This window comes from Pristiophorus japonicus, chromosome 9, assembly GCF_044704955.1.
Source record: "Pristiophorus japonicus isolate sPriJap1 chromosome 9, sPriJap1.hap1, whole genome shotgun sequence".
NCBI classification, from domain to species: Eukaryota; Metazoa; Chordata; class Chondrichthyes; family Pristiophoridae; genus Pristiophorus; species Pristiophorus japonicus.
The window spans coordinates 226,665,161-226,684,527 of NC_091985.1; the positions used below are offsets into that span (position 1 = coordinate 226,665,161).

Here is a 19,367-nt window from a genome sequence, read left to right on the forward strand (position 1 = left end):
TCTCAGTGGGTCATTAATTCATGCAGCGGAGGCGCTCTATGGCGGAAGTGCGCATGCTCGGTGCCGCCCTCCACACCCCCAGTCCCCGGATGCCGCGCAGTTTGCTGTAACCAGCGGTTGGACAATGTGGGGATCCAGACTGATGGTGGGCGGCTGGGGCCGGGGCAGAGCGCTCGGCCGGCCGGCGGGCGGGGTGGGTGCGGTGAGTTTGTGAGGGAAAACACCAAACTGAACACACAGCCCCGGAGCTCAGGGTTTGGGGACGTGCGGGAGATAGACTGAAACTTCCAGTGAGATCAGACAGTGTGTAACCCGGGGGCCCAGTGAGCTCAGACAGTGTGTAATCCAGGGGCCCAGTGAGATCAGACAGTGTGTAACCCAGGGGTCCAGTGAGCTCAGACAGTGTGTAACCCGGGGGCCCAGTGAGATCAGACAGTGTGTAACCCTGGGGCCCAGTGAGATCAGACAGTGTGTAACCCGGGGGCCCAGTGAGATCAGACAGTGTGTAACCCAGGGGCCCAGTGAGATCAGACAGTGTGTAACCCGGGGGCCCAGTGAGATCAGACAGTGTGTAACCCGGGGGCCCAGTGAGATCAGACAGTGTGTAACCCAGGGGTCCAGTGAGCTCAGACAGTGTGTAACCCGGGGGCCCAGTGAGATCAGACAGTGTGTAACCCGGGGGCCCAGTGAGATCAGACAGTGTGTAACCCGGGGGCCCAGTGAGATCAGACAGTGTGTAACCCGGGGGCCCAGTGAGATCAGACAGTGTGTAACCCGGGGGCCCAGTGAGATCAGACAGTGTGTAACCCGGGGGCCCAGTGAGATCAGACAGTGTGTAACCCGGGGGCCCAGTGAGATCAGACAGTGTGTAACCCGGGGGCCCAGTGAGATCAGACCGGGAAGAATTCTGGTGATTTTCTGTAAGTCCAGACGGGCGGGACAGAGATCTGAGGAAAAGGATAAATTCAAGCAGAAATACTGGACATATACTTTTCTGAAACGTTGGCAAAATACTTTACGCTACATTCTACTTCACAACGTTAATATTCTTCTAATTTTCTGCCCTGTCATAATTAGATCTCTCAGTGAATGGCGGAGTGAATGAGAAAGTTCCACAGCTGGAAGGAAATACGGATTGTGGACTGAGGAACAAAAGCAGGTGACCCAGCACAGGATTGTGAGAGCACCAACCAGGGAGCCCTTTCCAATTGAAAGCGCTTTAATAGATCGACTGGGGAGAAAGATAAGAGAAAGTGCCATTTACTCAGATACACACTGGTCCTGTAGACAGTACACACAGGTTACAAGGTAAGACAGGAAATGAGACTGGGAGAGACTGACCACCGAGCACAATTATCCAGCATGAGGCTGTGCAATGGGATGTGAAGTGAGATCAGTTTCTGTCTCTAAACACACAGTCACAGTGAATCTTGTGTGTGTTTTAGAGTAAAGGACTTTGATCTAAGAGGTGACTCCAGTTTGAGGCAGAACCCAGCAGATGGACCGGTCTCTGTACATTAGGTGGGACTGAACTCTCACCGACACCATCAGATCTCAATGTTCAAATATTTCCCATCTGGTGAGAAAGCTAATGGAAAGATTGAACCAGAAGCACGTCGTCAATTCACTGATCACGATGCACAGACCAATCTGAAATACCATCAAGGCCCATCACTGACAGAATCAATTATTCATTCATGAACATTTGGAATGATAAGAAAATATCTTGATAACTACTAATATTGAAGCATTTCCAATTAATTGATCACTAGAGATATGTAGTATTCTAATATACTGAAACATAGATATGGAGAGTTGCAATTTATTGATTGGCGTCGTACTTGACCCCGAGATGAGCTTCCGAACCCATATTCCCTCAATCACCAAGTACGTTTACTTCCAGCTCCATAACATCGCCGGTCTCTGTCCCTTCCTCAGCTCAACTGCTCAAACCCTCATCCATGCCTCTGTTACCACTACATTGGACTATTCCATTGCTCTCCTGATCGGCCTCACACCTCGCACTCTCCACAAGCTTAAGCTTATCAAAAACATTCCTGCCCGTATCCTTACTCAAGAACACAAGAAGTAGCAGCAGGAGTAGGCCATACAGCTCCTCCCATCTGCTCCACCATTCAGTAAGATCTCTATTCGATTGTAAATTTCAAAGATTCACAACTCTTAAGTGAAGACATATCGCCTCATCTCAGTTTTAATTGGCCGATCTCAGCCTAATACTAGGACCCCCAGTTCTAGATTATCCAGCCCTTGTCAATTCCTCTAAGAATTTTATATGTTTCAATGATGTCACCTTCAATTCTTTTAAACTCCAGAGAATATAGGCCTCTACTCAATCTGTCCTCAGCCCTCTCTCAACTTGTATCAATTTCCATTCACCCATCACCCCTGAGCTCGCTGAACTACACTGACTCCTGCTCCATCAATGCCTCACTTTCAAAATGCTCATCCTTGTTTTGAAATCCATCCAGGACCTTGCCCCTCCCTATTGCTGTAACCTCCTCCAGCCCGACAACCCTCAGCTCTTTCCATTCCTCCAATTCTGGCCTCTTGAGCAACCCCAATTTTCATCCCTCCAATATTGCTGGCTGTACCTTCAGCTGTCGAGGCCATAAGCTCTGGAATTCCCTCCCTAAACCTCTAAAATACTCCTTAATACCTACCCTTTTGAACAAGCTTTTAGTCACCTGTGCTAATATTTCTTTACATGACTGGGTGTCAAATTCTATTTGATGACGGTCCTGTGAAGTGCCTTGGGACATTTTACTATGTTTAAGGTGCGATATAAATGCAATTTGTTGCTGATAACTCAAGATATTTTGAATTGTAATATAACAAAATGACAGGCTTGGGGAATTGCAACAGATTGATAACTGCAGAGGAAGAGGATTGTTATGTATTGCCAACAACGTGAATTATTTTAACGTGGGGTGGCCGTTGCACACCAGCTTCCACACGGGCTTGGCAAAGCAAGGTCTTGGTCCAATGGCAAGGGAATTCAAGATGACTAGAGACTAGCCGCTCTGCTGCATGTTTCATGTGGCACTGACTCTCACTGGGGTACAGTTTCCTCTGGTACTGACTCTCACTGGGATACAGTTTCCTCTGGCACTGACTCTCACTGGGGTACAGTTTCCTCTGGTACTGACTCTCACTGGGATACAGTTTCCTCTGGCACTGACTCTCACTGGGGTACAGTTTCCTCTGGCACTGACTCTCACTGGGGTACAGTTTCCTCTGGCATTGACTCTCACTGGGGTACAGTTTCCTCTGGCACTGACTCACACTGGAGAACAGTTTCCTCTGGCACTGACTCTCACTGGGGTACAGTTCCTCTGACACAGATTTACTGTGTATCTAATTTGTGCTGTCCCTGCCCTGGAAGTGCTTGATGGGACAGTTTAGAGGGAGCTTTAACCTGAAACTGATCAGGAGCTGTGGGTGGAAAGTTTTCAGTGCAGTGGCAGATCGTACTGCTGCTGAATTTTAATTGATAAGCTGCCAGCAGCGCAGTTGGGACAGACACCGAAGTTTGCCCTGCAGCAGTGTAGAGGGAACTTTATTCTGTATCTAACCCATACTCCACCTAGTCTGTGGGAATTTAGTTGGATTTTGAAAGCAATTGCTACGGTAGATAGAGAGAAAGTTATTCTGCTGCTTGGGGTGTCTAGGACAAGGGGACATAACCTTAAAATCAGAGCCAGGCCATTCAGGAGAGATGTTAGGGAACACTTCACTCAATGGATGGTTGAAGTGTGGAACTTCCCACAATAAGCAATCGATGCTCGCCCATTGAATAACTTTGGGCCGGTTGTGATTTCTGTCCAATGACCCGTTGCTTGTTCCCTTGGATTGGATCTTTATTTATTCTCTTTGGTTTGTTTTCAGTTTCATTGCTGGACCCACCACTCAAAGCACTTTGTCTGATCTGCCCCTGGGAATGAGCAGACTCCTCCCTCATCTCTCACACTGCACCATCTCTCCTCCTCTTTCCCCCTTGGTTGTGTTCCACACTCTGGGCCTTGGGCCTTCCCCGGGGATTCTCAGTATGAACAAGGGGGATGTGTGTTGAGACAGGATGTCCCAGCTCCTCTCCTCTTTCCCCCTTGGATGTGTTCCACACTCTGGGCCCTGGCCCTTCCCCAGGGATTCTCAGTATGAACAGGGGGATGTGTGTTGAGACAGGATGTCTCAGCTCTCCACCTTTAAAGGGACAGGGAGAGGACCAGCTAGGCTGAATGGCCCTGCTTTATGACATCACTGCAGTGCCGAGCAACCAACCTCCCTGAGCTGGCAGTGTCTAGTGGGACAGTTTAGAGGGAGAACGACTTGGATTTATTTGCCACATTTCACAACCACAGGACCTCTCAAAGCATTTTACAGCCAATGAAGTACTTTTGGATTGTAGTCACTATTGTAAGAAGGGAGATTTACCCTGTATCTGTACCTATGGACTGGAGGGTAGCTAATGTAACGCCACTTTTTAAAAAAGGAGGGAAAGAGAAAGCTAGTAATTATAGACCGGTTAGACTGACATCATTAGTGGGGAAAATGTTCGAATCAATCATTAAGGATGAAATAGCAGCCCATTTGGAAAGCAGTGACAGGATCGGACCGAGTCATCATGGATTTATGAAAGGGAAATCATGCTTGACGAATCTTCTAGAATTTTTTGAGGATGTAACGAGGAGAGCAGACAAGGGAGAACCAGTGGATGTGGTGTATTTGGACTTTCAAAAGGCTTTTGACAAGGTCCCGCACAAGAGATTATTGTACAAAATCAAAGCGCATGGTATTGGGGGTAATGTACTGACATGGATAGAGAACTGGTTGGTAGACAGGAAGCAGAGAGTCGGGATAAACGGGTCCTTTTCAGAATGGCAGGCAGTTACTAGTGGGGTGCCGCAGGGCTCAGTGCTGGGACCCCAGCTCTTTACAATATACATTAACGATTTGGATGAAGGAATAGAGTGTAATATCTTCAAGTTTGCGGATGATACTAAACTGGGTGGCGGTGTGAGCTGTGAGGAGGACGCTAAGAGGCTGCAGGGTGACTTGGACAGATTAGGTGAGTGGGCAAATACATGGCAGATGCAGTATCATGTGGATAAATGTGAGGTTATCCATTTTGGGGAAAAAACATGAAGGCAGAATATTATCTGAATGGCGGCAGACTAGAAAAAGGGGAGGTGCAACGAGACCTGGGTGTCATGGTATATCAGTCACTGAAAGTGGGCACGCAGGTGCAGCAGGCGGTAAAGGCAGCAAATGGTATGTTGGCTTTCATAGCTAGGGGATTTGAATATAGAAGCAGGGAGGTCTTACTGCAGTTGTACAGGGCCTTAGTGAGGCCTCACCTGGAATATTGTGTTCCGTTTTGGTCTCCTAGTCTGAGGAAGGACGTTCTTGCTATTGAGGGAGTGCAGCGAAGGTTCACCAGACTGATGGCTGGGCTGTCATATGAGGAGAGACTGGATCAACTTGGCTTTTATTCACTGGAGTTTAGAAGGATGAGAGGGGATCTCATAGAAACATATAAGATTCTGACGGGACTGGACAGGTTAGATGCGGGAAGAATGTTCTCGATGTTGGGGAAGTCCAGAACCAGGGGACATAGTCTTAGGATAAGGGGTAGGCCATTTAGGACTGAGAGGAGGAGAAACTTCTTCACTCAGAGAGTTGTTGACCTGTGAAATTCCCTGCTGCAGAGAGTTGTTGATACCAGTTCATTGGATATATTCAAGAGGGAGTTAGATATGGCCCTTACGGTTAAGGGGATCAAGGGGTATGGAGAGAAAGCAGGAAAGGGGTGCTGAAGGAATGATCAGCCATGATCTTATTGAATGGTGGTGCAGGCTCGAAGGGCTGAATGGCCTACTCCTGCACCTATTTTCTATGTTTCTAACCCGTGCTGTACCTGCCCTGGGAATGTTTGATGGGACAGTGTAGAGGGAGCTTTACTCTGTATCTAACCCATGCTGTACATGCCCTGGGAGCATTTGATGGGATAGTGTAGATGGAGGTTTACTCGGTATCTAACCCATTCTGTACCTTCTTTCGGACTGTCGGATGGGACGGTGTAGAGGGAACTTTACACCGTACCTAATCCATGCTGTAACTGTCCTCGGCATGTTTGATGGGATAGTATAGAGAGAGTTTTACTCTTTATCTAACCGTGCTATACCTGCCCTGGGAGTGTTTGACGGGGCAGTGTAAAGGGAGCTTTACGCTGTATCTAACCCAGGCCCTACCTGCCCTGTGAGCTTTGATGGGTCGGTGTAGGGGAAGCTTTCCTCTGTATGTAACCCATACTCTACCTGCCCTAGTTGTGTCCGATGGGACAGTGTAGAGGAAGGTTTACTCTGTATCTAACATAAGCTGTACCTGCCCTGGGAGTATTTGATGGGACAGTGTAGAGGGGGCTTTCCTCAGTACCTGCCCTGAGAGTATTTGATGTTACAGTGTAGAGGGAACTTTATAATGTATCTAACCGATGCTGTACCTGCACTGGGAGTGTTTGATGGGACTGTGTAGAGGGAGCTTTACGCTGTATCTAATTCGTGCAGTACCTACCCTACAAGTGTTTGATGGGACAGAGTAGACAGAGATTTTCTGTGCACCGAACCTGTGCTAGCCTAGCAAGTTGTGAGGAGGACGCAAAGAATCTACAAAGGGATATAGAGAGGCTAAGTGAGTGGCAAAAAATTGGCAGGTGGAGTATAATGTGGGAAAATGTGTGGTTATCCACTTTGGTAGGAAAAATAAAAAAGCAAATTATTATTTAAATGGGGAGATTACAAAATGCGGTGGTACAGAGGGATCTGGGGGTCCTTGTACATTAAACATAAAAAGTTAGCAAGCAGTTACAACAATTAATTAGGAACGCAAATGGAATGTTGGCCTTTATTGCAAGGGGGATGGAGTATAAAAGTAGGGAAGTCCTGCTGCGACTGTACAGGGCGTTGGTGAGACCATACCTGGAGTATTGCGCACAGTTTTGTTCTCATTTAACAAGGGATATACTTGCATTGGAGGCAGTTCAGAGAAGGTTCACGAGGTTGATTGCTGAGATGAAGGGGTTGTCATATGAAGAAAGGGTTAGCAGGTTAGGCCTATACTCATCGGAGTTTAGAAGACTTAGAGATGATCTTATTGAAACGTATAAGATTCTGAGGGGGCTTGGCAGGGTAGATGCAGAGTGGATGATTCCCCTCGTGGGGGAATCTTGAACTAGGGGGCATAGTTTCAGAATAAGGGATTGCGCATTTCAAACGGAAATGAGGAATTTATTCTCTGAGAGTCGTGAATCTTTGGAATTCTCTACCTTAGAGAGCTGTGGAGGCTGGGTCAATGAATGTATTTAAGGTGGGGATAGTCAGATTTTTGAAAGATAAGGGAGTCAAGGTTCATGGGGAGCAGGCGTGGAAGTGGGCTTGAGGCCAGGATCAGATCAGCCATGATCTTATTCAATGGCGGAACAGGCTCGAGGGGCCAAATGGCCTACTACTCTTCCTATTTCTTATGTTCTACACCTGCCTTTGGAAGTTTTTGATGGGATAATGTAGAGGGAGCATTACTCTGGATATAACCCATGCTGTACCTGCCCTGGGAGTGTCAAATGGAACAGTTTACGGGAGCTTTACTCTGTATCTAACCCGTGCTGTACCTCCCCTGGGAGTATTTGATGGGACAGTGCAGAGAGAGCTTTACTGTGTATTAAGATGCAGGTCATAAGGTCCAGGGGACTTTTCCACCTTTAGTCCCATTATTTTACCGAACACTTTTTCATTAGTGATAGTGATTGCTTTAAGTTCCTCCCTCGCTATAGCTGCTTGATTATCTGTGATTGGGATGTTTCTACTATGAAGACTGATAGAAACATAGAAAATAGGTGCAGGAGTAGGCCATTCGGCCCTTCGAGCCTGCACCGCCATTCAATGAGTTCATGGCTGAACATGCAACTTCAGTACCCGATTCCTGCTTTCTCGCCATAGCCATTGATTCCCCCTAGTAGTAAGGACTACATCTAACTCCTTTTTGAATATATTTAGAGAATTGGCCTCAACAACTTTCTGTGGTAGAGAATTCCACAAGTTCACCACTCTCTGGGTGAAGAAGTTTCTTCTCATCTCGGTCCTAAATGGCTTACACCTTATCCTTAGGCTGTGACCCCTGGTTCTGGACTTCCCCAACATTGGGAACATTCTTCCTGTATCTACCCTGTCTAAACCCGTCAGAATTTTAAACATTTCTATGAGATTCCCTCTCATTCGTCTGAACTCCAGTGAATACAAGCCCAGTTGATCCAGTCTTTCTTGATATGTCAGTTCCGCCATCCCGGGAATCAGTCTGGTGAACCTTCACTGCACTCCCTCAATAGCAAGAACATCCTTCCTCAAGTTAGGAGACCAAAACTGTACACAATACTCCAGATGTGGCCTCACCAAGGCCCTGTACAACTGTAGTAACACCTCCCTGCCCATGTACTCAAATCCCCTCGCTATGAAGGCCAACATGCCATTTGCTTTCGTAACTGCTTGCTGTACCTGCATGCCAACCTTCAATGACTGATGTACCATGACACCCAGGTCTCGTTGCACCTCCCCTTTTCCTAATCTGTCACCATTCAGATAATAGTCTGTCTCTCTGTTTTTACCACCAAAGTGGATAACCTCACATTTATCCACATTATACTTCATCTGCCATGCATTTGCCCACTCACCTAACCTATCCAAGTCACTCTGCAGCCTCATAGCATCCTCCTCGCAGCTCACACTGCCACCCAACTTAGTGTCATCCGCAAATTTGGAGATACTACATTTAATCCCCTCGTCTAAATCATTAATGTACAATGTAAACAGCTGGGGCCCCAGCACAGAACCTTGCGGTACCCCACTAGTCACTGCCTGCCATTCTGAAAAGTAGCCATTTACTCCTACTCTTTGCTTCCTGTCTGCCAACCAGTTCTCAATCCACGTCAGCACACTACCCCCAATCCCATGTGCTTTAACTTTGCATATTGTGGGACCTTGTCGAAAGCCTTCTGAAAGTCCAATTACACCACATCAACTGGTTCTCCCTTGTCCACTCTACTGGAAACATCCTCAAAAAATTCCAGAAGATTTGTCAAGCATGATTTCCCTTTCACAAATCCATGCTGACTTGGACCTATCATGTCACCTCTTTCCAAATGCGCTGCTATGACATCCTTAATTAATTGATTCCATCATTTTACCCACTACCGATGTCAGGCTGACCGGTCTATAATTCCATGTTTTCTCTCTCCCCCTCCTTTTTTAAAAAGTGGGGTTATATTGGCTACCCTCCACTCCATAGGAACTGATCCAGAGTCAATAGAATGTTGGAAAATGACTGTCAATGCATCCGCTATTTCCAAGGCCAGCTCCTTAAGTACTCTGGGATGCAGACCATCAGGCCCTGGAGATTTATCAGCCTTCAATCCCATCAATTTCCCCAACACAATTTCCTGACTAATCAGGATTTCCCTCAGTTCATCCTCCTTACAAGACCCTCTGACTCCTTTTATATCCGGAAGGTTGTTTGTGTCCTCCTTGGTGAATACCGAACCAAAGTACTTGTTCAATTGGTCTGCCATTTCTTTGTTCCCAGTTATGACTTCCCCTGATTCTGACTGCAGGGGACCTACGTTTGTCTTTACTAACCTTTTTCTCTTTACATATCTATAGAAGCTTTTGCAGTCCATTTTAATGTTCCCTGCAAGCTTCCTCTCGTACTCTATTTTCCCTGCCCTAATCAAACCCTTTGTCCTCCTCTGCTGAGTTCTAAATTTCTCCCAGTCCCCGGGTTCGCTGCTATTTCTGGCCAATTTGTATGCCACTTCCTTGGCTTTAATACTATCCCTGATTTCCCTTGATAGCCACGGTTGAGCCACCTTCCCTTTTTTATTTTTACGCCAGACAGGGATGTACAATTGTCGTAGTTCATCTATGTGGTCTCTAAATGTCTGCCATTGCTACATCCACTGTCAACCCCTTAAGCATCATTCGCCAATCTACCCTAGTCAATTCACGCCTCATACCTTCAAAGTTACCCTTCTTTAAGTTCTGGACCATGGTCTCAGAATTAACTGTTTCATTCTCCATCTGAATGCAGAATTCCACCATATTATGGTCACTCTTCCCCAAGGGGCCTCGCACAACGAGATTGCTAATTAATCCTCTCTCATTACACAACACCCAGTCTAAGATGGCCTCCCCCCTAGTTGCTTCCTTGAAATATTGGTCTGGAAAACCATCCCTTATGCACTCCAGGAAATCCTCCTCCACCGTATTGTTTTCAGTTTGGTTAGCCCAATCTATGTGCATATTAAAGTCACCCATGATAACTACTGCACCTTTATTGCATGCACCCCTAATTTCCTGTTTGATGCCCTCCCCAACATCACTACTACTGTTTGGAGGTCTGTACACAACTCCCACTAGCGTTTTCTGCCCCTTGGTATTCCGTAGCTCCACCCATACCGATTCCACATCATCCAAGCTCATGTCTTTCCTTTCAATTGCATTAATTTCCTCTTTAATCAGCAACGCCACCCCACCTCCTTTTCCTTTCTGTTTATCCTTCCTAAATGTTGAATACCCTTGGATGTTGAGTTCCCAGCCTTGGTCACCCTGGAGCCTTGTCTCCGTGATGCCAACCACATCGTATCCGTTAACTGCTATCTGCACAGTTAATTCGTCCACCTTATTCCGAATACTCCTCGCATTGAGGCACAGAGCCTTCAGGCTTGCCTTTTTAACACACTTGGACCCTTTAGAATTTTGCTGCAAAGTGGCCCTTTTTGTTTTTTGCCTTGGGTTTCTCTGCCCTCCTAATTTACTTATCTCCTTTCTGTCTTTTGCTTCTGTCTCCATTTTGTTTCCCTCTGTCTCCCTGCATTGTTTCCCATCCCCCTGCCATATTAGTTTAACTCCTCCCCAACAGCACTAGCAAACACTCCTCTTAGGACATTGGTTCCGGTCCTGCTTAGGTGCAGACCGTTCGGTTTGTACTGGTCCCACCTCCCCCAGAACCGGTTCCAATGCCCCAGGAATTTGAATCCCTCCCTGCTGCACCACTGCTCAAGCCACGTATTCATCTGAGCTATCCTGCGATTCCTACTCTGACTAGCTCGTGACAAAATATTTGTTCAAAGTCTCTGCCATTTCCATGTTCCTCATTATTAATTTCCCAGTCTCATCTTCTAAGGGACCAACGTTTACTTTAGCTACCCGTTTCCTTTTTACATACCTGTAGAAGCTCTTACTATCTGTTTTTATATTTCTTGCAAGTTTACTCTCATAATCTTTCTTCCCTCTTTATTATTTCTTTGGTCGTCGTTTGCTAGTTAAAAAAAATTTCCCAATCCTCTGGCCTCCCACTAATCTTGGCCACTTTGTATGCCATTGTTTTCAATTTGCCACCATCCTTTACTTCCTCAGCGGATAGTTCTCCGTTCTCTTAAAATCTTTCCTTCTCACTGACTATATTTTTATTGAGAGGTAGGACATATTTCCTTAAATGTCTGCTACTGCTTATCAACCGTCTTACACTTTAATCTATTTTCCCAGTCCACTTTAGTCAACTTTTTTGTTATACGTTCACGGGATGTGGGCGCAGCTGGCAAGGTCAGCATTTATTGCCCATCCCTAATTGCCCTTCAGAAGATGGTGGTGAGCCACCTTCTTGCACCGCTGCAGTCCGTGGTACTCCCACAGTGCTGTTAGGGAGGGAGTTCCAGGATTTTGACCCAGCTACAATGAAGGAATGGTGATTTGATTCCAAGTCAGGATGGTGTGTGACTTGGAGGGGAACGTGGGGGTGGTGGTGTTCCCATGCGCTTGCTGCCCTTGTCCATCTAGATGGTAGAGGTTGTGGGTTTGGGAGGTGCTGCTGAAGAAGCCTTGGCCAGTTGCTGCAGTGCATCTTGTAGATGGTACACACTGCAGCCACGGTATGTCGATGATGGAGGGAGTGGATGTTTAAGGTGGTGGATGGGGTGCCAATCAAGCGGGCTGCTTTGTCCTGGATGGTGTCGAGCTTCTTGAGTGTTGTTGGAGCTGTACTCATCCAGGCAAGTGGAAAATATTCCATCACACTCCTGACTTGTGCCTTGTAGATGGTGGAAAGGCTTTGGGGAGTCAGGAAGTGAGACACTCGCCACAGAATACCCAGCCTCTGACCGGCTCTTGTTGCCACAGTATTTATGTGGCTGGTCCAATTAAGTTTCTGGTCAATGGTGACCCCTAGGATGTAGTCGGTCAGGGATTCGGCGATGGTAATGCCATTGACTATTAAGGGGCGGTAGTTGACTCTCGCTTGTTGGAGATAGTCATTGCCTGTCACCTGTGTGGCACAAATGTTACTTGACACTTATCAGCCCAAGCTTGACTGTTGTCTAGGTCTTGCCGTAAGCGGGCATGGACTGCTCCATTATCTGAGGAGTTGCGAATGGAACTGAACACTGTGCAGTCATCAGCAAACATTCCCGCTTCTGCTTTCATACTTTTGTGGTCGCACTTATTTAGAATCAGGACACTGGTTTGAGATCCAACTTTCTCACCCTCCAACTGAATTTGAAATTCAACCATGCTATGATCACTCTTTCCTAAAGGATCCTTAACGATAAGATCATTTATTAATCCTGTCTCATTACACAGTACCAGATCTAAGATAGCCTGCTCCCTGGTTGGTTCCACAACGTACTGTTCAAGGAAACTATCCCGGATACATGCTATGAACTCTTGACCAATTTGATTTGTCTAATCAATATGAAGATTAAAATCGCCCATGATTATTGCCGTACCTTTCTTACAAGCCTCCATTATTTCTTGATTTATACTCCGTCCAACAGTGTAGCTACTGTTAGGGGGCCTATAGACAAAGCCCACCAGTGACTTCTTCCCCTTATTATTTCTTATCTCCACCCAAACTGATTCTACATCTTGAGCTTCTGAGCCAATATCATTTCTCACTACTGCACTGATCTCATCCTTTATTAACAAAGCTACCTCACCTTTTCCTTTCTATTTATCCTTCCGAATTGTCAAATACCCTTGAATATTTAGTTCCCAGCCTTGGTCACCTTGCAACCAGTAATGGCTATCAGATAATTCCCATTTGTATCTATTGTATGCCGTCAATACATCTATCTTGTTACGAATGTTGCGTGCATTCAGATAAAGAGCTTTTAATTTTGTCTTTTTACCATTTTTCTCTGCTTTGACCCTACTTTCTGTTGCACTCTTATTTTTATCTTTCCTTTCCTGTTAGTCTGGTTATCATTTTCCCCCACCGCTACCCTGCTCTATTGCCTTCTCCTTGCTTTTTGCCTTCTTAAATTTCCGCTCACCTGAACCCTCCCCCGCGCTATTTAATTTAAAGCCCTCTTTATAGCCCTAGTTATTTGCTTCGCCAGGACACCAGCACTAGCCTGGTTCAAGTGAAGCCCGTCCCAACGGAACAGCTCCCTCTTGCCCCAGTACTGGTCCCTACGTGGACCATAACAACTGGTCCCAGTATCCCATGAACTGAAACCCATTTCTCCCACACCGGTCTTTGAGCACCGTGTTCATCTCTCTGATCTTATTTACCCGATGCACATTTGCTCGTGGCTCAGGTAGTAATCCAGAGATTATTGTCTTTGTGGTTCTTTTTAATTTAGCCCCTAGCTGCTCAAAATCCCTCAGCAGAACCTCTTTCTTTGTTCTGTCTGTGTCATTGGTCCCGACGTGGACCATGACAACTGGATCTTCCCCCTCCCACTCCAAGTTCCTCTCCAACCCAGAGGACATGCCCTTAACCTTGGCACCGGGCAGGCAACACAGCCTTCGGGACTCACGCACTCGGCTGCAGAGAACAGTATCTATCCCCCTAACTATACTCTTTCCTCCCACTACAACATTTCTTTTTACTCCCCCCACTTGAATGGCCTCCTGTACCACGGCACTGTGGTCAGTTTGCTCATCCTCCCTGCAGTCCCTGCCCTCATCCAAACAGGGAGCAAGAATCTCGTACCTGTTGGACAATTGCAAGGGCTGAGACTCCTCCACCACTACTTCCTGGGCCCCCACAGCTGCCTCGCTCGTAGTCATACCCTCCTGTCCCTAACCACGGACCAAGTTTGAATTAATTAATCTAAGGGGTGTGACTGCCTCCTGGAACACAGGGTCCAGGTAACTCTCCCCCTCCCTGATGTGTCGCAGTGTCTGCAGCTCGGACTCCAGCTCATCAACGCGGAGCCGAAGTTCTTCGAGCAGCCAACACTTACTGCAGATGTGGTCGCCGTGGACCTCAATGGGGTCAACCAGCTCCCACATGCAGCAGCAGTAACACATCGCCTGCCCTGCCATCTCTAATGTATTTAGTTAAGTTTTCACGTTTTGAAAGTTTAAATTTTTAATCCCAGTTCTTAATTTAAACCAATGCCCAAGAAAAGAGAGAAAAACTGACCAACCAATCACTTCCCTGCTTTCCTTTGACATCACAGTTTGAATCTTTTTACTTCTTATCCTCCCAGGTCACTTTCGGCTGTCTGCTCGGCTGACTCACGCCCTTTGTAGGCTTACTGCTGCTCCCACTCTCACGCCCTTTCCGAAGGGATGGGTGCAAGTAGGTTTTTCCCCTCATGTTGGTTCTCTCACTACCTGCTGCAGGCCCAGTCTGGCAGCTATGTCCTTCAGGACTTTGCCAGCTCGGTCAGTAGTGGTGCTGCCGAGCCAGTCTTGATGGACATTGAAGTCGCCCACCCAAAGTACATTCTGTGCACCTTGCTACCCTCTGTGCTTCTTCCAAGTGGTGTTTGACATGGAGGAGCACTGATTCATCAGCTGAGGGAGGGCGGTAGGTGGTAATCAGCAGGAGGTTTCCTTGCCCATCCTTGACCTGAAGCCACGAGACTTAATGGGGTCCGGAGTCAATGTTGAGAACTCCCAGGGCCACATCCTCCCAACTGTATACTACTGTGCTGGAGCAGGCTCGAGGAGCCAAATGGCCTACTCCTGCTTCTATTTCTTATGTGCTTCTACCCTAGCCCAGATCCTGTCTCTATATTAAGAGCAATGGTCCCAACACTGACCCTGGGGGACACCACTGTTTACATCCCTCCGGTCTGAAGAACATCCATTAACCACTACTCTCTGTTTTTTGCCCTTTACCCAACTTCCTCTCCACGTGGCCCCACTCCCTTTAATACCATGAGCCTTAATTTGATCAACAAGCCTCCTGTCCAGCACCTTATCAAACACTTTTTGACAATCTATCTACACAACATCCACTGCATTTCCTTTCTCACTGCACTGTGTTATTTCCTGAAATAATCCCTGCTGTCTGTCCTGAATCAATCCATTTCACTACCAAATGTTGCAACGTTTACTTCTGTAGCCAGAATCCCCCCCGCGCAGAGGTGAAGTGCTCTATCAATGACAACAGGAGCCCAGACGCAGGACCGAGCTGTGCTCTGAGCAGGCGCAGTGCCAGTGGTGGAGGTGGTCTGAGGCGAAAGAGATGTTCCGCTAGTCGGTAGGAGCTTGTGGGCTCAGCGGAGGAATTGGACCCCTGGGTGGGCTGGGCAGCTTCATAAACACTTGGTGTAGGCCTCAGGCCCCGAATACAAGCCTGCAGGCTCCATGTTTTGACCTGCGATGATAGACCCGACCGCACGGGGTAACTAGCCGAATTCTTGGATAGGATCAGCACATCTGCGCGGCCATCTTGGTACAGGAGCAGAGGGCGGGTGGGGCGTTAGGGTCCCAGTGATCAGGAAAGACAATAATTTCCTCATTTATTTTCAATATGCACACACGGGATGTAGAACTGAACCCAACCAGAGAAGAGGGAGTGAGAAAACTGCAGATGGAGGAAAGAAATTATGGAGGTGGTGTGATGAGTTTGGATTTCAGCACAGGGTGGAGGGAGAGTGTGTGGGACGGGAATTTATAGCTTTGGGGGAACAAGAGAGGAAAGAATGTTCTATAGAAACTAGGATTGTCTGTCCTCAATTTCTATTCTGCACTTCCAGTGCTGACTTTTGTAAACTCCTTTTGCAGGATAATAGAAAAGGAGGATTTACAGACGGGAAACTCCAACCAATCATATCAAGATCTGACAGAGTCACTCGATTCACCTGTATATCATCGGCCTTTGAATGTGGAAGGAGAAACGTTTGTCTGTTCTGTCTGTGGGAAAAGATTTTAAACATTAATGTGACTGGAAAAGCACCGAGACACACACACACCCGAGTGTTCCAGTGCACTGACTGTGGAAAGAGCTTTAACCAGCCTGAAAAAACATCGCACCATTCACAGGTGGAGAAACCGTACACGTGTTGTGTGTGGACGAGACTTCAACTGATCATCCAACCTGGAGAGACACAACGACGCCTGCACCACGGAGAAACGGTGGAAATGTGGGGACTGTGGGAAGGGATTCAATTGTCCCTCTGCGCTGGAAACTCATCGACGCTGTCACAACGGAGAGAGGCCATTCACCTGCCCCGTGTGTGGGAAGGGATTCACTCGTTCATCCAACCTGCTGGTACACGAGCGAATTCACACTGGGGAGAGGCCGTTCACCTGCTCTGTGTGTGGGAAGGGATTCACTTATTCGTCCAGTCTGCTGGCACATGAGCGAATTCACACTGGGGCGAGGCCATTCACCTGCTCTGTGTGTGAGAAGGGATTCACTCGTTCATCCGCCCTCACTGAACACCAGCGAGTTCACACTGGGGAGAGGCCGTTTACCTGTCCCGTGTGTGGGAAGGGATTCACTCGTTCATCCAAGCTGTGGACACACCAATGCACTCACACTGGGGAGAGGCCATTCATCTGCTCCGAGTGTGGGAAGGGATTCACTGATTCATCCCACCTGCTGAGACACCAGCGAGTTCATACTGGGGAGAGGCCGTTCACCTGCTCTGAGTGTGGGAAGGAATTCACTCGATCATCCAACCTGCTGAGACACCAGCGAGTTCACAAGTGACTCTGCTGATATTGTTGCCGTTAATCAGATCCAGGACTGAACCATGTTCACTCGGACAGTTGGAGTTTGTTGCCGCTGGTGTAATTAATCCCTATAACTGGACTGGAGCTTAATTTTTTGGATATCATAGAATGGTTACAGCACAGAAGGAGGCCTTTCGGACCGTCGAGCCCGTGCCGGCTCTTCTGCAAGAACACTTCAGCTAGTCCCACTCCCCGCCCTTTCCCCGTAGACCTGCAAATGTTTTATTTCCGGTACTTATCCAATTCCCTTTTTGAAAGCCACGATTGAATCTGCCTCCACCACCCTTTCAGGCCGTGCATTCCAGATCCTAACCACTCGCTGCTTAAAAAAACGTTTTTTCCCATGTCGCCTTTGGTTCTTTTGCCAATCATCTTGAATCTGTGTCCTCTGGTTCTCCACCCTTCCGCTAATGGGAATATTTTCTCCCTACTCTGTCCAGACCCCTCATGATTTTAGAGCACCTCGACCAAATCTCTCAACCTTCTCTGTTCTAAGAAGAAGAACCCTAGCTTCACCAGTCTATCCATGTAACTGAAGTCCCTCATTCTCGTAAATCTTTTCTGCACCCTCTGTCAAACAACTGTCAAATAAATCAGCTTTGTTTCCTACATACAGTGAGTCGATTCCTGGATTTCTCCAAGAGGAGACTAATTGATGTCCTGTTACCGACTGTTCCATTTTTGAACCTTTTCTCTTTTGTTAAAGGAAGATTTGTATTTATAAAATGCTTTTCACGGCCTCTGTTTTAGTGATGTTGGTTGAAGGATAAATGTTAGCCAGGACACCAGAGAGATTTATTTTCTTCGAAAAAACGTCATGGAATCTTTGACACCCAATTGACAGGTCAGATGGTTCTGATTCGTTTTTTAAATTCGTTCAACGGATGTGGGCGTCGCTGGTAAGGTCAGCATTTATTGCCCATCCATAATTGCCCTTGAGAAGATGGTGGTGAGCCACCTTCTTGAACTGCTGCAGTCCGTGTGGTGATGGTACTCCCACAGTGCTGTTAGGGAGGGAGTTCCAGGATTTTGACCCAGCGATAATGAAGGAATGGCGATATGCTTCCAAATCAGGATGGTGTGTGACTTAGAGGGGAACGTGGAGATGGTGGTGTTCCCATGCGCCTGCTGCCCTTGTCCTTCTAGGTGGTAGAGGTCACGGGTTTGGGAGGTGCTGCCGAAGAAGCCTTGGCGTGTTGCTGCAGTGCATCTTGTACATGGTAAACAGTGCAGCCACGGTATGTCGATGATGGAAGGAGTGAATGTTTAAGGTGGTGGATGGGGTGCCAATCAAGCGGGCTGCTTTGTCCTGGATGGTGTCAAGCTTCTTGAGTGTTGTCGCAGTTGCACTCATCCAGGCAAGTGGGAGAGCATTCCATCACACTCCTGACTTGTGCCTTGTAGATGGTGGAAAGGCTTTGGGGAGTCAGGAGGTGAAACACTCGCCACAAAATACCCAGCCTCTGACCTGCTCTTGTTACCACAGTATTTATGTGTCTGGTCCAGTTAAATTTCTGATTAATGGTAACCCCGAAGATGTTGATGGTAGGGTATTCGGCAATGGTAATGCCATTGAATATTATGGGGCGGTGCTGTCTCACTTGTTGCTGATAGTCATTGCCTGCCACTTTTGTGTCATAAATGTTACTTGCCACTTATCAGCCCAAGCCTGAATGTTGTCCAGGTCTTGCTGTATGCGGGCATGGACTGCTCCATTATCTGAGTAGTTGCGAATGGAACTGAACACTGTGCAGTCATCAGCGAACATCCCCACTTCTGATCTTATGATGGAAGTAAGGTCATTGATGAAGCAAATGAAGATAGTTGGGCCTAGGACACTGCCCTGAGGAACTCCTGGGGCTGTGATGATTAACCTCCAACCACCACAACCTTTGTGCTCGGTATGATTCCAGCCAGTGGAGAGTTTTCCCCCTGATTCCCATTGTCATCAGTTTTACTAGGGCTCCTTGATGCCACACTCGATTAAGGGCAGCCACTCTCGCCTCACCTCTGGAATTCAGCTTTTTTGTCCATGTTTGGACCAAGGCTGTGATGAGGTCTGGAGCCGAGTGCTCCTGGCGGAACCCAAACTGGGTATTAGTGAGCAGAATATTGGTGAGTAAGTGCCGCTTGATAGCACTGTTGGCGACACCTTCCATCACTTTGCTAATGTTTGAGAGTATACTGATGGGGCAGTAATTGACCAGATTGGATTTGTCCTGCTTTTTGTGAACAGGACATACCTGGGCAGTTTTCCACATTGTCGCATAGATGCCATTGTTGTAGCTGTATTGGAACAGCTTGGCTAGAAGCACAGCTAGTTCTGGA

General features: G+C 47.2%; 1 long non-coding RNA gene across 1 annotated transcript; it reads left to right on the forward strand.

Annotated features, from left to right (window-relative positions):
- The first annotated feature begins 108 nt into the window (after positions 1–108).
- Positions 109–18,194, forward strand: LOC139273829 (uncharacterized). Its single transcript, XR_011595394.1, has 3 exons — positions 109–202; positions 1,078–1,308; positions 16,086–18,194. It is a non-coding gene; the product is annotated as an uncharacterized lncRNA (long non-coding RNA).
- Positions 18,195–19,367: the final 1,173 nt, after the last annotated feature.